This window comes from Bubalus kerabau, chromosome 6, assembly GCF_029407905.1.
Source record: "Bubalus kerabau isolate K-KA32 ecotype Philippines breed swamp buffalo chromosome 6, PCC_UOA_SB_1v2, whole genome shotgun sequence".
Taxonomy (NCBI): domain Eukaryota; kingdom Metazoa; phylum Chordata; class Mammalia; order Artiodactyla; family Bovidae; genus Bubalus; species Bubalus kerabau.
This window is the reverse complement of record NC_073629.1, coordinates 107,889,277-107,910,379: the sequence shown is the minus strand read 5'-3', so window position 1 is coordinate 107,910,379 and position 21,103 is coordinate 107,889,277. Positions and strand designations below refer to the sequence as shown.

The window sequence follows — 21,103 nt, the reverse complement described above, 5'->3', positions numbered from 1 at the left end:
ACTCATTTCCAAAGCTCAAATATCAAGCTGTGATCAGGTTAGGAGGGCAGCGTCTGTGAATATTTCATCTTTTATCATGCTGATAATAAGGAGATGACAGAGGCACATTATTACAATGAGAGAATTGCTCATTTCAGGCCTGGTGCTGGAAGCTGGGGTCTGCAGTGTGTATTACTCAATAAGAGCAATTCTGATATGAAAAGCAAGTTTACTGAGGCACCACTGTGTCTTATTTGATTGGAATGAATAATATATGGAACTGCCGTTCGGGCGGCTGCCGGCCGGGGGAGGGGAGCCTGGCACGGAGAGGTGCACTTGGGGATAGACGGCGAAATAATTTATCAAAGGATATGTTTTACGGCCTGAAAATAAAGTTAAGATAACCACTGTTTATTAGAATCATTATTTCGGAAATCTGTATTCTGGAAATCTTCAACACGTGCCGGCTTACGCCCGAGAAGAATCGTGATCCGATGCGTTTGGCTGGTGGAGAGGCCTTGTAATTATGTATTTGCACACAGGAGCTGAGTGAATTTGACACCCGGGCCGATTCCTGCCACATTCTCCATTGGCAACTTTCATTATTGCTTTGCGTCAAGCCAACTTCATCAAGCGGGAACCTTAAAACTCTGGTCTTTCCGGGGACTGAGATGATGAAAAGCCATCAGGAGAGGGAGCATCTTCTGGCTGCTGGAGAAAATCAGGCATGGACCACCTCTAATTACTTCCCCCCATGCTGCCGCCACCACTGCTCCCACATCCATCCTCTCCTCCTCCATTATCGTGGAAGAGGAGTGCCCCCTCCGTTCTCTTGGAGGTATATCAACCTCCTTCCCATTTGTTCTGACCTCCATATAGACCATTCTCCTATCTCCAGGGTCTTTAAGGGCTCCCCCTCATCTGGTTCCTTCCCTTCCATTCATGAATGTGATCAAATTCCTCCCATCCTAGTAAAAAATATGTTTCTTGACCTTCCATCGCCCTCCAGCTATCACCTTAGGTCTTGTCTCACCATCTCCTCCAAGTGTCTCATAAGAATCAAATACACCTACTGCCCCATCAATTCCAATGATACCACTCCCGCCAAGGCCATGGATGTCCTGCTAATGGCCATATCCTCTGGGCAATTTGCATCCTGCACCTAGCTTGACCTCTCAGCAGCACCTGTCCCCCTGTATCAGGACACCACTCTCTGCTGGTTCTCCTCCTTCCTAACTTCCTATTCTTTCTCTGGTTCCTTTCCTGGAAACTCTTCCTGGCCTCCCTGAAGGTAAGAGGGCTCTGCAAGACTACCCCCATGCTCCCTCCTCACTTTGCCCTCTCTGCTGAGCAGCAGCTTTCTCAGCTGTAACTGTAACTAATCACATTGGCAGCTGCCTCCTGACATGAGCAATAGTAATTGGTTTGTGATCTAACCTCTTTCTAGGAGCTCCAGATCCATGTATCCCCCTGGGTGCCCCACTGGCACTGCAAACAAAATAGGTGGAAATTTTAGCACACACAAACAGGGACTTCCCCAGTGGTCTCATGGTTAAGACTCCACCCTTCTACTGCAGGGGCATGGGTTCAATCTCTAGTTGGGGAACTAAGATTCGACATCCCACGCAGCCAAAACACACACACACCTTCCTTCTCTTTCTCCCGATTTCTCTGAAATGGCAACAGAACACTGAGGGAAATTCAGTTCAGTTCAGTCACTCAGTTGTGTCCAACTCTTTGCAACCCCATGGACTGCAGCACACCAGGCCTCCCTGTCCATCACCAACTCCCCCAGCTGGCCCAAACTCATGTCCACCGAGTCAGTGATGCCATCCAACCATCTCATCCTCTGTCATCCCCTTCCCCTCCTGCCTTCAATCTTTCTCAGCATCAGGGTCTTTTCCAGTGAGTCAGCTCTTCGCATCAGGTGGCCAAAGTATTGGAGCTTAAGATTCAGCATCAGTCCTTCTAATGAATGTTCAGGATTGATTTCCTTTAGGATTGACTGGTTTGATCTCCTTGCAGTGCAAGGGACTCTCAAGAATCTTCTCTAACACCACAGTTCAAAAGCATCAATTCTTTGGCATTCAATCTTCTTTATGGTCCAACTCTCACATCCATACATGACTACTGAAAAAACCATAGCTTTGACTAGATGGACTTTTGTCGGCAAAGTAATGTCTCTGCTTTTTAATATGCTGTCTAGGTTGGTCATAGCTTTTCTTCCAAGGAGCAAGCATCTTTTAATTTCATGGCGGTAGACACCATCTGCAGTGATTTGGAAGCCCAAGAAAATAAAGTCTGTCACTGTTTCTATTGTTTCCCCATCTATTAGCCAAGGAATGAAATGACAGGACCAGATGCCATGATCTTGGTTTTCTGAATATTGAGTTTTAAGCCAGTTTTTACACTCTCCTCAATCACTTTCATCAAGAGGCTCTCTCTAGTTCCTTCTCGCTTTCTGCCATTAGAGTGGTATCATCTGCATATCTGAGGTTATTGATATGCCTGCCGGCAATCTTGATTCCAGCTTGTGCTTCATCCTGTCTGGCATTTCACATGATATACTTTGTATATAAGTTAAATAAGCAGGCTGACAATATATAGCCTTGATGTACTTCTTTCCCAATTTTGAAACAGTCCATTGTTCCATGTCTGGTTCTAACTATTGCTTCTTGACCTGCATACAGATCTCTCAGGAGGCAGGTAAAGTAGCCTGGTATTCCCATCTCTTGAAGAATTTTCCACAGTTTGTGGTGATCCACACAGTCAAAAGTTTTAGTGTAGTCAATGAAGCAGAAGTAGATGTTTTTCTGGAACTCTCTTGCTTTTTCTTTTTTTCTTTTTTTTTTTTTTCTCTTGCTTTTTCAATGATCCAACAGATGTTGACAATTTGATCTCTGGCTCCTGTGCCTTTTCTAAATTCAGCTGTACATCTGGAAGTTCTCAGTTCACGTACTATTGAAGCCTTGCTTGGAGAATTTTGAGGATTACTTTGCTAGCATGTGAGATGAGTACAATTGTGCAGTAGTTTGAACATTCTTTTGCATTGCCTTTCTTTGGGATTGGAATGAAAACTGACCTTTTCCAGTCCTGTGGCCCCTGCTGAATTTTCCAAATGTGCTGGCATAGTGAGTGCAGCACTTTCACAGTATCGTCTTTTAGGATTTGAAATAGGTCAGCTGGAGTTCCATTATCTCCACTAGCTTTGTTCTTAGTGAAGGAAGTTGCACAAACCAAAACACAGGACATCTTCCTCAACACCTCCATTCTCCCCATGTCCCACTTACCAGCAATCAAGTCCTATTGATTCTTTTATTTTCTAGAAAACAAACAGATCTTTTGCCATTTCTGATTATAAAAGTAATACACATTTTTTCGAAGTTTTTAAAATTGTACAGAAATAACAAAGAAGGTATAAATCACCCAACACCCTCCATCCATAGATATTCAGTTAACATTTGATATATTGTACACACATCTAGGAGAAGGCAATGGCACCCCACTCCAGTACTCACCTGGAAAATCCCATGGATGGAGGAGCCTGGTAGGCTGAGGTCCATGGGGTCGCTGAGGATCGGACACAACTGAGCGACTTCACTTTCACTTTTCACTTTCATGCATTGGAGAAGGAAATGGCAACCCACTCCAGTGTTCTTGCCTGGAGAATCCCAGGGACAGGGCATCCTGGTGGGCTGCCGTCTATGGGGTCACACAGAGTCGGACACGACTGAAGTGACTCAGCAGCAGCACACACATCTAGACATTTCTTTTTAATTTGGACATTCAGTCACTCAACGCTTATTGAGTGCTTACTATAGGCCAATCATTGTGTTGGATATATATGTATGTTTATACACACACACACACATATATATACATTTCCTTTATAATTAAAAATATGGAATCTTAATAGACACAAACCATTCTTAACAAGGCACATCTTTCCATTTTGATTAATATAAATCCACATAATATATCTGAATAGGTTCATAGTATTCCACTTAATGGCTATAGCATAATTTACTTACTTAATCCAGTTCCTTCTGATAGATCTTTAGGTTATATCCAAAATTTGATGTTATCGCTTATATATGGAATCTAAAATATGACACAAATGAACATATCAGTGAAAAAAAAACCAGACTCACAAATATAGAGACCAGACCTGTGGTTGTCAGAGGGGAGGGAGTCAGGGGAAGAACTGGGAGCTGGGGTCAGCAGATGCAAACTATTACACACAGGAAGGGTGAACAGGGTCCTATTGTATAGCACAGGGAGTATGGTTACTATCCTGTGATAAACCATAGTGGAAAAGAATATATATGTGTAACCAAGTCACTTTACAGCAGAAATTAAACACAACATTGTAAATCAATTATACTTCAATAAAATTTTAAAAAGCAAAAAAATGTGGTGTTATCAATAATTTGCAATAAACATCCTTATACATAAATCTTTTCTCATTTGTTCAATTACTGTTTTAGAATAAATCCCTGGAAGGAGAACTGTGGGATCAGGGATATGCACACTTTTAAGGCTTTCAATAAATATTGGAAAACATCCTCCAGTGGTACAAGAACATTTGCTCCCCATCAACAGTATGAACGTTTCCCTACACCCTCTTGACACCAAATATTATCAATCTAATTGGCCAATCTGCCAAATAAAACTTGTTATTGTTTAATTAGAAGGGAATGGCAAACCACTTCAGTATTCTTGCCTTGAGAATCCCATGAACAGTATGAAAAGGCAAAATGATAGGAGACTGAAACAGGAACTCCCCAGGTCAGTAGGTGCCCAATATGCTACTGGAGATCAGTGGAGAAATAACTCCAGAAAGAATGAAGGGATGGAGCCAAAGCAAAAACAACACCCAGCTGTGGATGTGACTGGTGATAGAAGCAAGGTCCAATGCTGTAAAGAGCAATATTGCATAGGAACCTGGAATGTCAGGTCCATGAATCAAGGCAAATTGGAAGTGGTCAAACAGGAGATGGCAAGAGTGAATGTCAACATTCTAGGAATCAGCGAACTGAAATGGACTGGAATGGGTGAATTTAACTTAGATGACCATTATATCTACTACTGCAGGCAAGAATCCCTCAGAAGAAATGCAGTGGCCATCATGGTCAACAAAAGAGTCCAAAATGCAGTACTTGGATGCAATCTCAAAGACGACAGAATGATCTCTGTTCGTTTCCAAGGCAAACCATTCAATATCATAGTAATCCAAGTCTATGCCCCAACCAGTAATGCTGAAGAAGCTGAAGTTGAACGGTTCTATGAAGACCTACAAGACCTTTTAGAACTAACACCCCAAAAAGATGTCCTTTGCATTATAGGGGACTGGAATGCAAAAGTAGGAAGTCAAGAAACACCTGGAGTAACAGGCAAATTTGGCCTTGGAATATGGAATGAAGCAGGGCAAAGACTAATAGAGTTTTGCCAAGAAAATGCACTGGTCATAGCAAACACCCACTTCCAACAACACAAGAGAAGACTCTACACATGGACATCACCAGATGGTCAACACTGAAATCAGATTGATTATATTCTTTGCAGCCAAAGATGGAGAAGCTCTATACAGTCAGCAAAAACAAGACCAGGAGCTGACTGTGGCTCAGATCATGAACTCCTTATTACCAAATTCAGACTTAAAGTGAAGAAAGTAGGGAAAAAACCACTAGACCATTCAGGTATGACCTAAATCAAATCCCTTATGATTATACAGTGGAAGTGAGAAATAGATTTAAGGGCCTAGATCTGATAGATAGAGTGCCTGATGAACTATGGAATGAGGTTCATGACATTGTACAGGAGACAGGGATCAAGACCATCCCCATGGAAAAGAAATGCACAAAAGCAAAATGGCTGTCTGGGGAGGCCTTACAAATAGCTGTGAAAATAACAGAAGTGAAAAGCAAAGGAGAAAAGGAAAGATATAAGCATCTGAATGCAGAGTTCCAAAGAATAACAAGAAGAGATAAGAAAGCCTTCTTCAGCAATCAATGCAAAGAAATAGAGGAAAACAACAGAACAGGAAAGACTAGAGATCTCTTCAAGAAAATTAGAGATACCAAGGGAACATTTCATGCAAAGATGGGCTCGATAAGGGACAGAAATGGTATGGACCTAACAGAAGCAGAAGATATTACGAAGAGGTGGCAAGAATACACAGAAGAACTGTACAAAAAAGATCTTCACAACCCAGATAATCACAATGGTGTGATCACTGACCTAGAGCCAGACATCCTGGAATGGGAAGTCAAGTGGGCCTTAGAAAGCATCACTATGAACAAAGCTAGTGGAGGTGATGGAATTCCAGTTGAGCTCTTTCAAATCCTGAAAGATGATGCTGTGAAAGTGCTGCACTCAATATGCCAGCAAATGTGGAAAACTCAGCAGTGGCCACAGGACTGGAAAAGGTCACTTTTCATTCCAATCCCAAAGAAAGGCAATGCCAAAGAATGCTCAAACTACCGCACGATTGCACTCATCTCACACGCTAGTAAAATAATGCTCAAAATTCTCCAAGCCAGGCTTCAGCATATGTGAACCATGAACTTCCTGATGTTCAAGCTGGTTTTAGAAAAGGCATAGGAACCAGAGATCAAATTGCCAACATCCGCTGGATCATGGAAAAAGCAAGAGAGTTCCAGAAAAACATCTATTTCTGCTTTATTGACTATGCCTAAGCCTTTGACTGTGTGGATCACAATAAACTGTGGAAAATTCTGAAAGAGATGGGAATACCAGACCACCTGACCTGCCCCTTAAGAAATCTGTATGCAGGTCAGGAAGCAACAGTTAGAACTGGACATGGAACAACCAACTGGTTCCAAATAGGAAAAGGAGTACATCAAGGCTGTATATTGTCACCCTGCTTATTTAACTTCTATGCAGAGTACATCATGAGAAATGCTGGATTAGAAGAAGCACAAGCTGGAATCAAGATTGCCAGGAGAAATATCAATAACTTCAGATATGCAGATGACACCACCCTGATGGCAGAAAGTGAACCGGAACTAAAAAGCCTCCTGATGAAAGTGAAAGTGGAGAGTGAAAAAGTTGGCTTAAAGCTCAACATTCAGAAAATGAAGATCATGGCATCCGGTCCCATCACTTCATGGGAAACAGATGGGGAAACAGTGGAAACAGTGTCAGACTTTATTTTTTTGGGCTCCAAAATCACTGCAGATGGTGACTGCAGCCATGAGATTAAAAGATGCTTACTCCTTGGAAGAAAAGTTATGACCAACCTAGATAGCATATACAAAAGCAGAGACATTACTTTGCCAACAAAAATCCGTCTAGTCAAGGCTATGGTTTTTCCTGTGGTCATGTATGGATGTGAGAGTTGGACTGTGAAGAAGGCTGAGCACCGAACAATTGATGCTTTTGAACTGTGGTGTTGGAGAAGACTCTTGAGAGTCCCTTGGACTGCAAGGAGATCCAACCAGTCCATTCTGAAGGAGATCAGCCCTGGGATTTTTGGAGGGAATGATACTGAAGCTTAAACTCCAGTACTTTGGCCACCTCACTCGAAGAGTTGGCTCATTGGAAAAGACTCTGATGCTGGGAGGGATTGGGGGCAGGAGGAGAAGGGGACGACAGAGGATGAGATGGCTGGATGGCATCGCTGACTCGATGGACGTGAGTCTGAGTGAACTCCGGGAGTTGGTGATGGACAGGGAGGCCTGGCGTGCTGCGATTCGTGGGGTCGCACAGAGTCGGACACGACTGAGCAACTGAACTGAACTGATTGTTTGATTTGGATTTATTACGACTGAAATGGAATATCTTTTTATACTTTTCTTGCTTATTTCTATTTCTTTGGCAAATTGCTTGTTCATGCCCTTTGCCAATTTATAAAATAGTTTTAAAACTTCCTCTTTATGTGTATAAACTCTTTATATGTAAGAAATAACAACCCTTCATCTATCATGTATGTTATATACACTTATAAAATAAGTGATATAAGTCTTCTGTTTTTGTTTATGACATCTTTAGAACAGCAGCTGACAATTTTTACATAGTCTAATAACTTTTTAATGATTTCTTCTTTTGGGGTCATGCTAAGAGAGGACTTTGATGCCACCAAATTTAAAAAGATAGAAAGATCTTTTCTTATGGTACCTTTCAGTTATCCATAAGCTTTGGTTTTTACGTTTTTGATATTTTTCTTCCAAAATTTCTCTTGGTATAATATTTGTTAATTTTCACATATAGGAAAGCACCTAAATCAATATGAATATGGGATTATATTGCAAAAATTTTTGACCATCAACAAACTAAAAATAGAAGGAAATTTCTCAACCATAAAGGGCATCTATAAAAACAAACTAAACTACAGCTAACATGATACTTAGTGCTTTTCTTCTAATATCAGGGATAAGGCAAGGATGTCCACTCTTACTATTTCTAAACAGTATGTATTACAAATCCAGGCCTTAAAAGAGAAAGAGAGAATTAGAAATAGAAGATATAAACATTAGAAAGGTAGAAGTTAAATGGTCTTTTCTTGCCAATGATGTAAGTTCAGAAAATTCTCAGAAATCTACCAAAAACACCTAATGAACAAACAAGAAAAACTAGCAGCAGCACAGAATAAAAGATCAATATATTAAAAGCAATGGTATTTCTAGTCCTTAGCAGCAAATAATAAGAAAATTAACATTTTTTAAATGATACAATTTGTGGGTGTCAAAATTTTTTTAAATCTTAGAATAAACTGAAAAAATATCATAATATCTCTACTATAATGACATGAAAATGATACAATATTACTGGGAGAAATTAAGCAAGATATAAATAACATGCAGAGATATACCACAGTTATAGATTAGAAGAGTCAATATTGTTAAGTTTTTCATTCTCCCCAAATTGATCTATAAATTCAATGCAATATCTATTAAAATATTAGAGAGATATTTTTGCACAAGTTGACAAAGTGATTCTAAAACTAAGTGGAAATACAAAGAATCTGGAATAACTGAAACAAAATAGGGGGAAAGGAGCAAAATTAGAGGATTTATATTAGCTGATTCCAAGACTTATATTATAAAGCTCCAGTTATGAAGATGGAATGATATTGGTATAAGGGTAAACATATACATCAGTTGAATAGACTAAAGAGTCCAGAAATAGACCAATGTATGTACAGCCAGTTGATTTTCAATGACACAAGCACCAACATAACTCAATGGAGAAAAGACAGTGTTTTAAACAAATGGTGTTAAAATAGCTACAAAGATCTAGCACAGCCATAAATAAATAAATAAAAGTTTGTCAGTTTCCTACAAAGTTAAGCATATGCATATATAACCTGGAGATTCCAATCCTATGTATTTATCTAAAAGAAATTATATATGTGTGTATATATTATGCATATAATATATATACAAATTTGCATATGTCATATATACAAAAATGTCATATATACATAAAGTAGAGAGTCTTGGCAACACTTGCATTCATATAGCTTGAAACTCTGGTAACAATCCAAATATTCATCCACAGGTGAATTGATAAACAAACTGTGCTATATGCAGAAAACAGGCCACTGCTCTGCAATAAAAATGAACCATTGATACATTCAACAACATGGGGAATCTCAAAATAATTATGCTGAGTAAAAGAAGCCAGGTAATAAGGGGTATGCGTGGTAGGATTTATGGGCCTCAGTTTATATGACTGAATAGCAAAACTAACCCACAATGCTAGAAATCACAGCTATGGTTACCTCGTAGTAATTCGACATGGGGGCACCAGGAAACTTCTTGAAGAGACAGAAATGTTCAACCTCTTAACAGGGGTGACCATTACATAAGTATACACCTATATCAAAAGTTATCAAACTATACGCTTAAGACATGAATTTTATTGCACGTAAATCACACTCCAATAGAGCTTATCTTTTAAAAAAGCATTAGAACAGGATTTTGACAGCTTCTTGGACCTAGTATATTTTCCTTATATTGCAGGTTCTTTACTATATTAATCAAGATTCATTTGGGATTTTTTATTTTGGCCAAGCTTTTTTTGCAAGATCTTAGTTCCCCAACCAGGAATCAAACTGGCACCCACTGAAGTGGAAGCTCAGAGTCTTGACCACTGGATCACCAGGGAAGTCCCAAGATTCCTTTGATTTTAAGTAACAGAATTGGGAAAGGAGAATTGAGTTCAAAATTGGGAAGAGAGTACGTCAAGGCTGTATATTGTCACCTTGCTTATTTAACCTATATGCAGAGTACCTCAAGAGAAGTGCCAGAATGGATGAAGCACAAGCTAGAATCAAGATTGCTGGGAGAAATATCAATAACCTCAGATATGCAGATGACACCACTCTTATAGCAGAAAGTGAAGAGGAACTAAAGAATTTCTTGATGAGGTGAAAGAGGAGAGTAAAAAAAACTGGCTTAAAACTCAACATTCAAAAAACTAAGATCATGGCATCTGGTCCCATTCATGGCAGATAGATGGGGAAACAATAGAAACAGTGACAGACTTTATTTTCTTGGGCTTCCAAATCACTGCAGATGGTGTCTACAGCCATAAAATTAAAAGATACTTGTTCCTTGGAAGAAAAGTTATGACCAACCTAGACAGCATATTAAAAAGCAGAGACATTACTTTGCCAACAGTGGTCCATCTAGTCAAAGCTATGGTTTTTTCAGTAGTTCATGTATGGATATGAGAGTTGGACCATAAAGAAGACTGAACACCAAAGAGTTGATGCTTTTAAACTGTGGTATTGCAGAAGACTCTTGAGAGTCACTTGGACCTCAAGGACATCAAACCAGTCAATCCTAAAAGAAATTAACCCTGAACATTCATTAGAAGGACTGATGCTGAATCTTAAGTTCCAATACTTCAGGTACCTGATGCGATGAACCGACTCATTGAAAAGACCCTGATGATGGGAAAGATTGAAGGCAGGAGGAGAAGGGGATGACAGAAGATGAGATGGTTGGATGGCATCACCAACTCAATGGACATGAGTTTGAGCAAGCTCGGGAGTTGGTGAAGGACAGAGAAATCTGGCATGCTGCAGTCCATGGGGTCGCAAAGAAACAGACACGACTGAGTGACCGAACAACAACAACAACTGGCCAAAAAAGTTCATTTGGATTTTCTGTAACATTTTACACTTCAAAAAGAACTTTTTGACCAATCCCATATTTTAAGAACAGAAGTTGGGCTGACCAGCATGAGGATCTCGGGGAGATCTGGCCGTGAGGCTGCTCTCAGGGACACCAGTGCCCTGCATTCCAAGAGTACTGAAGCTGCGAGCCTCTGCACCCTGTCTGGACAGTGGTGGACAGGGAGGACGCTGCACAGCTGCAAACAGGAAGCTGGGTAACGGCCTGCCACTGGGGCAGGCTCGCAGTCTATCTATTCAAACCATTTTTTCCAGTTGTCCTTTTCAGAAAATGGTGTCCATAAGCGGCATAGAGAAGAACTTCTGGGTGTCAGACCTTGGCAGCAGCCACTAGAATTGCTTTTCATCATGAGGGTTCTAACACCTACCTTCCCATATAAAGAGAGAGCAGGGCAAAGAAGGAACATGATTCTTCATTGACCATTAGCGTTCCCAAAGGAGATAAATTATTCTGCTTCGCAACCTAAATTCAACTAGATGGATATTGCACGGCCAAATAATATGCCCTTCAAAGCCCGTGAGATGTGGGCTCTACAGAACTTTTGCTGGTTGGCAGCATGTCTGAACCCATGTGAGAAGGGCATCAGAGTCTACCCCTTGGCATTCCAACAGACACCCAAATACTAAGGTACTATGTGCTTGATATGGGGCTAAGCTCTTGGCAGTGCTGAGAGGAAAGATGAAGGAAGGGGAGGGTGAGGGGGGTGATGCATGAAGTCACATAGCCACTCTCTAGTCAAAGCTCACAGGAATTGCACACTACCTGCTCCGTGTCTTTGCCATACTTACTATACCTTGGAGAACCCTCTCTTGTCCCTTCCACCTCTCCCAGTATCTCCACGTGTCCAAACATCACCCATCCTTCTAGATACAGCTGCAGGGCTGGTCCCAAGGCAGTGCGGGATGAGGCCACCCTCCATCACATCCTCCAGAGCACCCCCCCACCCACTCCATTAAAGACCAACCCACCCTGATTAGCAAGTCTATAGACTCAGAAGGAGAAAAAGTGCTACTCATCTCATTTATCGGGCATATTATTCTCGTCAGCGGCTTTTAAAGGATTTTGCTAATGGCTCCGGGACTGTTCACACCATCACAATTAAGACATAGCTAATAAATTAAGTTTTATGGACATAAATCAGCAGGTATGCTTATTCAGCTGTTACACCTCACTTAGAAGTGGGCTTCGCACCTTAAGATGAAGCATGATTTCCATTCAGGAGTTGTAATGGCCTTGTTAATGGAATATTAATTACCTCTCTTGTTGGACAGCAAGATGTCTGCTCCTGCTCTCCTGCCAACAGTGTTCTTAGAGAAACACATTTTTCCAACTTTGTGTCACTATGGCTGACAGATCTCACTAAACCCACTCTGTCATCCCTCGCAGAAAGACAGGTTGAAGTTCACTGTCCCTTGAGGAGTCAGATAAACAAAACCTTAGGTGGTTACAGTGATGGTATATGGTCTACCCTCCCAAAAAACACCGAGGTGTAGAAGAGGCATTGGGCTGAGGGTCAGGAGGACTGGTTTCTTACTTCCCATCACGGTCGGTTCAGGCTGCTATGTTGTCATTCAGTTATTAAGTCATGTCCGACTCTTTGCAACCCCGTGGACTGCAGCGCACCAGGCTTCCCTGTCCTTCACTACCTCCCAGAGTTTGCTCAAACTCACGTCCATTGAGTTGATGATGCCATTCAACCATCTCATCCTCCATCACCCCCTTCTCCTCCTGCCCTCAATCTTTACCAACGAGTTGGCTCTTCACATCAGGTGGCCAAAGTATTGGAGCTTCAGCATCAGTCCTTCAGGTTGCCATACACTGGCTTAAATAACAAACTTTTAGTTCTCACAGTTCTGGAATATGGGAAGTCCAAGATCAAAGCACCGGCAGATTTGGTGTCTGAGAGAGCCCATCTCCTGGCTTGTAGAAGGCCACCTTTTTCCTGTGTGCTTACGTGGTGCTTCTCCCTCTTCCTATAAGGGCACTAATCCCATCATGAGGGCATCACCATGTGACCTCATCTAAACATAAACATCTCCCATAGGACTGTCCCCCATCACGTTGGAGGATAGGGCTTCCACCTATGAATTTTTGGTGAGGGGGACACAAACATTCAGCCCATAACACTTCCACCCCATCAATAGCTAGCATTATGACCTCAGGTAAGCCACTTACACTCTCTGGGCATCTGTTTCCCATTTATTACATGATATAATAAAGCGACCATGGATAAAACTGAGTGAAAAACGCAATCCTTAGAAAGATATCAGTATCGGACCATGTGCAGTATGCTCAGTTGTGTCCGGCTCTTTACAATCCCATGGGCTGTAGCCTGCCAGGCTCCTCTGCCCATGGGATTTTTCAGACAAGAATACTGGAACGGGTTACCATTTCCTACTCCAGAGGATATTCTTGACCCAGGAATCAAACTGGAGTCTCTTGCATTGGCAGGCAGGTTCTTTACCACTGTGTCGCCTGGGAAGTATTGGTGATAACCTTGCCCAGACCACAGAGGGTGGGTCCGAGAGAGCAGTGCAGCCAGCCTCTGCATTTTCTCAGCAGCTTCAGGACAGTGCGGGAGGCGGCCGCATTCAGTGCAGTTAACTGGGGAGGGCAGGGGGACAGGAGCGCAGCCCTGTCATCAACAGTGTGAGCTCCCCACAGGGACCCTTGGCTCACAGGAAAGCAGGACTATGCCATGAGAAGACCTCGAAGAGCAGTATTTTCCAGCAAGAAGATAAATGACAGTTGAACTGCGTCGGAGCGGTGATCTTGCCCTGGCCTTGGACCAAGTTGATTCTAAGAACCTGCTCAGCAAAGGCAGAGCTCAATCAGGACCTAACACACCTGGGCCCAGACCTGCTGCACCCCCAAATCTCTGTGCTATCTTAGACAAGTCCACACACCTCTCTGACCGCAGTTTCTTTCTCTCAACCTAATGATCTCAAGGTCAAACAGCCTCTTCCTCTGAGAAATGCCAGTTAAAATTGCTTCAGAATGTGCATCACCTTTCTTTCCTTCATCTAGGGAAAAATCCTCAGACCCAGGATCTGCTGGAAGAATTCCTTTCTTTGCATCCATTTAGCATATCAATTCTCGCATTTTCTGCTTGAACTTGAGAGCAAAGGACTCTGGAGCTGCGCCGTTGCCTATTTAATGCAAAGTTTTGCATATTCTCCTGGACTCTTTGCCCTTGAGTTGCCCACCACAGGCTAGCCCTGCTCCCTGGCTGAGGCTGAGGCCCACTCTCTCCACAGCTAATTGGGGCAGCTGCTCTCCCCTCACATCCTCCCCTCCCCTTGTAGACAGTGAAGTTCCAACCCAAAGTAGGAGGCAGAGAAGAGGTATAGAATGAGGGGGCGGAGGGTGTTGCAGGTGCTAAGTGGTCTGGGAAAAGCAATGGTCTGCAAAGCTCATGAGACAAAACCAAAGCAACTGATATTCTGATTTGAGCTACTGGACAGCAAGGGGCCCTGGAGCCAGAGGCTCTCACATAAGCAGTTGCATATTTTAATGTCAGTAGCGTTCAGGAGCTCCTAGGCTCCTCGCAAAAGTAGAAGAGGGAGGGAAGTGCCAAGGTGCCTTTTCTCCCCTGTGGCATATTGTCCTCTATTCACTCCACAGTGAAACTGCAGCCCTAGAGAGAGAAAGCTGCTTCTTGCCAGGAGTGGCCTTCAGAGGTGCTTTGGTCAGCTGTTACTGTGTAACAGACAATCCCAGTCTCATACCAAATTAAGCATTCATTTAGCTCAAGCATCTGCATGCACATCAGTTGAGGGTCAACTGATCCAGGCTGGGCTCAAGTTGCAGGGTGAACTGAGGCTGCTTCTCATTTCTTTCACAATTCTTGGTCCAGAGGGCTAGCTGGGGCTTGTCCTTCTCAGGACAAGAACCAAGGCACAAGAGAGCAAATGGAAACATAACACACTCCTCCAAGCCTAGCCCAAGCTGACACCCTATGTCTTCTGTCCCTTTCCATTCGCTGAATCAAGTCACATAACTAAGCCCAAAGTAAAGGGCCAGAGAAATATATTTTGCTGTATAGAAAGGACTGCAGAGCCATTTGGCAAAGACATAGATACAGGGAAAGGTAAAGAGTTGGGACCAATAATGCAATCCACAAAAGGAATGAGTCCCACAGCGCTTCATGGCTGATTGAACATTTTTCACACTTTCCTTAATTTACCCTTTATAACAGCCCTAAGAGACATATAGCTCCACCTCTATATTCATTCATTATAGATGAAGAAACTGAAACTCAGAAAGAGAAGTCATGCCAGAGATCACAATGTCATTAAGCATAACAATGTGTACATCAATCTCTTCATCTAACTTCAAGCCCAGAAATTTTGCCATAACTCAATGCTGGCTTTCCTTAAGGAGACCCTAGAGTATCTGGGATTTGTGGAAAGGCTCTCCCCATTACTTATATGAGTCTCCCATTGTCATATAATTTTATGAACAGCCAAAAGGAATTTCATTTTCTTAACCATAAATTAAAGAAATCAGGATGAAATGGATGAAATGTGGAACAGCAAATATCTGGCATGCATGCTGCCTCTAACCACTCCCACATCCATGACAGACATCACTAATCAATGATGGCACTCTTTCTTCATGAGCCTCAGAATAAGCTGGAGACAGTCACTGCTACTGAATGGGAGAGGACACAGAAGAAGGCTGTTTTTAAATGCTGTATAAACGTTTTCTGAGGCTCATCTAGTCCCCAGAGGCTATGATTCTGAAACCAACAAAAACAGCAGGGAAATAACAGTGTAAAAAGGCCACGTGGCTGAGATTAGAACTGATTCTAGTCCCACCTCTGCTATAACTCACTCCATGTGGGAAAGACAGTTAAATTTAACAGAGCATTTGTTGCATCAGTTTTGTGACCTTTTAAACCATTTATTTCAATTCCATAAACATTAATTGAGGATCCACTGAATGCCAAGCACTGCTATCAAGGAAATAAAGAAATGAATGTGACACCATCCCAAGGATGGCAGGGGGTGGAGAAAGCTCTGATTTCTGAGGTCCGGTCCAACACTAATACTCCACTAATATGAGGCTAAACAGCACAAAACACTGTCATGGGACTCATAATCCTGCAGGTCCCCAAGCCTGAAGGTCTCCTTCAAGGCAGGAGTATGGGGGTTATTATGCATGAGAGGATCTGACCCCAGAATGGGGATTGCCATACTCCAGTGTTCTCCATGCTCCTAGAGTGGAAAACAAATGTCATTTCAGGGCCAAGCCTTTTCAAACTCATCTTCCAGATTTTAGGTTGTAAATTCATGCTCTGCCACCACCAGCCTTGGGATCTTGAGGCTTCCACTCCCTCGCTGAGCAACTGCTTTCCTTATCTGAAAAATGGGGAGCATCCTCACTGCTATGGTGGGAAGTTGTCTGATGCTATTCAACAAGCAAATGCCTGTGGCCCAGATGCCCTAAATGAGTTCACATCCCTTTCCTTCCTCTCCTTCCCACACCCCATGCTCCAGCTCAGACCTCCCTCCCAACCTCAGAGCTTCTCCACCCTAGCTACACAGGGGAGTCCTTGGGGAACTTTTCAAAAGTAGAAATGCCTGGGTCTGATGTCAGACCAATGGAATCAGAGCCTCTGGGGATGGAGCCCAGCGAGTCATTCTTTTTGAAGCTTCCCAGGTGATGCTGATGGGCAGTCATGGGTGAGAACCACCACTCTGGCTCTTAGAGTTCTCCAGAGAAACAGAACCAATAGACATTAAGATAAAAATATAGAAATAGAGGTAGGCAGGTAGATAGATGATTGATTGATGATAGATAAATATTAAAGAATAGATAGAGATTTATTGTAAAGAATTTGCTTGAGATTATGGAGGCTGAACAGTCCCAGGATCAGCAGTCAGCAAGCTGGAGCCAGTCATATAATTCTAATCTTGGTCTAAAAGTCTGAGAACCAGGAGAATCAGTGTATAATTCTAGACTTAGTCCAAGTCCAAAGGCAGGAGAAGACCAGCCCAGTAGTCAGGCAGCAGCAGTTCCCTCCTACTCAGGTGTTTTGCTCCATCCAGGACTTCAGTAGATTGAATGAGGTTCTGCTTCACTCAGTCTACCAATTCAAATGTCAGTCTTATCCAAAATACCCTCACAGACACACCCAGAATAATGTTTAACCAAATATCTGGAAACCCTATGGCCCAGTAAAGTTGACACAATCCACTACCACCCGGGCCTTGGCCAACTTCTCCAGGCTTCCCAAACTCCCCAGTTCCATGGCTTTGCTCTTGCAGTTTTTTCTGCCTGGAGTGCCATTTCCCCAGCCCCAGCATTTTGCTAATCCAACTCTGAGCAGCCAACAGTCAAACTCCCTCCTCCAGGGAGCCTCCCATGAGCCACACCTGGGTTTCTGAGAGCAAAGCTGCTCCCCAGTGACTGGGATGGCTCAGAGCCTTTCCTCAGCTCTGCTCTCTGTAAAGCTTGCCCCACCAAGAGGCAGGGAGAGCCAAACGGACAAGTCCTTGGGAGAACTGGAAGGAAGGGTCCATGTGAAAGCCAGGTGTGGGTTACCTGCTGCTAGTGATCAGGGACCAATTTGTTTGGAGATCAAGACAAAATACTGTGAATGTCCCGGTATCAGCACAGCTGCGGGCATCACTGAGGTCACATAACAGAATCCTCCAGTTTCTCCAGCCCGCTTCCACATCCTTCCACCTGCCCAAGGCACACTCCACCCGCCTCAGATCTTACCCTTGTTCCATATGCAGATGTGCAAGGAGGGACTTCCTTGGTGGTCCAGTGGCTAGGACTCTGTGCTTCCAATGCAGGGGGCCTAGGTTCAATTCCTGGTCAGAGAACTAGATTCCGCCTGCCACAACTAAGATCTGGCACAGAAAAATAAGTAAATAAATAAATAATTTTAAAAAGAGAAGAAATGTCCAGAGATAACACAGACTCACCCACACTCACAGACAGCACTCTCCTGCTCCTGCCCCAGCTCCTTCAGAGATGTCCCCGGTGGCCCTCACCTGCTCTCAGGAAGAACATTCTCCCCACTGCAGAACGCCCATTGTCCCTCCTAACCTGAGGCCACATCATGTCCCCAGTAAAGGCAGGAAGGGACTTGTGCCTGGTGCTGCCTGTCCTTTCAGCCCCGGGTTGTAAACAGCTCATCCCAAGGGCTCCAAGGCCAGGTCCCTGGGCTCCATGGACCAGACCCCAGGCTGCCCTCCCCACCACCTGCCTCTGCCTCCAGAGTCCCACGTGGGAGCCTCACCCCTGGCCAATCAACTCATGCATATGGATGGACACACAGCGGTGTGACCTGCCCAGGCTCAGAACTGACCACATTTTCATTCAAGCTTCTTGGCAGCACACCAATCATTCTGCAAAATTGAGGCACTTGGGACAAGTCCCTGGAAGAAATTTGGAGTCTGATCCCCACTACCCCTTGATGGGTTCTCCAGGAACACCTCCTACCCCCAGTTCTGTGGATTCTCACCTTAGGGGGAGTCAGGAGGTTACTCCTCTTTCAGAATTTTCTTCTTGGAATTGTTTGTGCTTTGCTTTATTCAAATATCTAAAATTTGTCCTATTCATATTTTCTCTATTTCACCATGATTATAATCCTCATTTGCTTCCTTGCTCAGGGGCACCTTGACCCACCAGCCCCTTTTTTTCTCAGTATATCTGCCATCTCGCCAAGATCTCTCTCCCACAAACATAGCATTGTCCATCTCTAGTGGGATTTGGAGCCCTGGTCTGCCTATGGCAGTTCTGGGGCCTGTTTAATTCACTTTGGCTCCCTCTTTTCCTCCTTTCCTTCAATGCACACCCGAGCTTGTTGGGGCACCTGAAGGGTGAGGTGGTACAAGGAGATAGTTTCCCTACTTGGAGCACCCATCACACCAAATGACCATCCATCTGCAGTGGAGGGTAGGAGGGGGTCGGGCAGGGGGAGTCCGTCCTGTGAGTATATGAAGTTTAACAGGTGTGTGGGTATGCTGAATGGTACGTGTGTGTGTGTGTGCATGCATGGTGTACGACTTCCTGTGCGGAGGAGCGGATGTGCATAAGTGTGTGGAGCATATCCTGCCTGTATGTGAAAAACAACAGCTCACCTGTGTATAGATGCAGGTCTCTGGTTTACACACATGGTCCCAGGTTTGCGATGGATCAACTTAATGATTTTGTACTTTACCATGATGTGAAAGCAATACTCATTCCACAGAAAGCCTCCTTCAAACTTTGACTTCTGATCTTTTCCTGAACTAGTGATATGTAGTGGAGAAGGCGATGGCAACCCACTCCAGTACTCTTGCCTGGAAAATCCCATGGACGGAGGAGCATGGTAGGCTGCAGTCCATGGGGTCGCTAAGAGTCAGATACAACTGAGCGACTTCACTTTCACTTTTCATTTTCATGCATTGGAGAAGGAAATGGACAGGGGAGCCTGGCGGGCTACCGTCTATGGGGTCGCACAGAGTTGGACACGACTGAAGTGACTTAGCAGCAGCAGTGATATGTGGTACGTGCTCTCTCTTGATGCTGGCCAGTGGCAGCAGCTGCAGCTTCCATTCAGCTACGCGATCGTGAGGGTGAGCAACCAATGCACTTACAACCGCCCTGTGTCCAGACAACCATTCTGTTTTTCACTTTCAGCACAGTATTCAACCACATGAGATATTCAGCACTTGATTATAGAATGGGCTTCGTGTTAGATGCTTTTGACCAACTGTAGGCTAACAGACGTCTTCTGAGAGTGTTCAAGGCAGCCTAGGCTGAGCAATGATGTTTGGTAAGTTAGGTGTATTAAATATATTTTTGACTTATGGTATTTTCAATTTATGATATGTTTTTCAGGAAGTAACCCCACCCTAGGTTGAGAAAGGTCTGTAGCATATTCAGTGTTTGAGCTTGTGTGCTGTGTAGGATATGTCTGCTCTGTGGAGAGGTGAGGTGTATGCAGGAGGATGCAATGGGTTTGAGGGGAGCTGAGATGGGAGTGCTCACACTAGCCGGGAAGGAAGCAGTTGAGCCCTTTGTCAGATAAGCCCAAGGCATGAGCTCTTTAGAAAGGTGACCCCAGGTGGAGGTGAACAGGCTGATCCCAAGTAGAAAACATTATGAGTCAGAGTTAGACCCAGGACACCTGGGGGGTAGAGGCGGGGCTCAGGATGGAGGCTGGTCCCTCACTGGGGACAGAAGAGAAGAGCAGCTCCAAACAGGCAGACCAGGTAAGCTCTGGCCTAGCATAGCCTTCAGAAAGTGTGGCGTAGAAAGACCTGTGTTCAAATCATGGCCCATCTCACATCCTAACTGTGTGTGCTGGGCTTAGACTCTCAGTCATGTCCAACTCTTTGCAACCCTATGGACTGTAGCCCACCAGGCCCCTCCGTCCATGGAGATTCTCCAGGCAAGAATATTGGAGTGGGCTGCCATGCTCTCCTTCAGGGGATCTTCCCAACCCAGGGATGGAATCTATGTCTCTCACATTGCAGGCAGATTCTTTACCATCTGAGCTACCAGGGAAGTGCTCCTAACTGTGTGACTCCAGGCAACTTACTAACTTCTCTCAGCTTCAGTTTCCTCCTCCACAAAATGTGGTGGTGTAGTTGCTAAGCCACATCCTACTCTTGTGACTCCATCGACTGTAGCCTGCCAGGCTTCTCTGTCCACGGGATTTTCCAGGCAAGAATACTGGAGTGGGTAGCCATTCCCTTCTCCAGAGGATCTTCCTGACCCAGGGATCAAACCCAGGTCTCCTGCACTACAGGCAGATTCTTTACTGACTGGGCTACCAGGGAAGACACAAAATGCAATGCTATAAGTATTAAAATCAGATCAGATCATATCAGTCGCTCAGTCACGTCCGACTCTTTGCGACCCCATGAAATCGCAGCACACCAGGCCTCCCTGTCCATCACCAACTCCTGAAGTTCACTCAAACTCACGTCCATCGAGTCAGTGATGCCATCCAG

General features: G+C 43.8%; 1 long non-coding RNA gene and 1 other non-coding gene across 2 annotated transcripts in view; one reads left to right on the top strand and one right to left on the bottom strand.

Moving 5' to 3' along the window:
* Positions 1–382: 382 nt before the first annotated feature.
* The window catches only part of LOC129655656 (uncharacterized), a 67,916-nt gene continuing 47,195 nt past the window's right edge, over positions 383–21,103 (bottom strand). Inside the window, exons 2-5 of the long non-coding RNA XR_008716071.1 lie at positions 17,874–18,007; positions 4,011–4,080; positions 3,498–3,681; positions 383–687 (exon numbers count right to left, since the gene is read on the bottom strand). This is a non-coding gene — a long non-coding RNA (uncharacterized LOC129655656). The remainder of the gene's footprint in view (positions 688–3,497; positions 3,682–4,010; positions 4,081–17,873; positions 18,008–21,103) is intronic.
* TRNAG-UCC (transfer RNA glycine (anticodon UCC)) lies at positions 17,908–17,980 on the top strand. The gene has a single exon. It is a non-coding gene; the product is annotated as a tRNA-Gly (tRNA).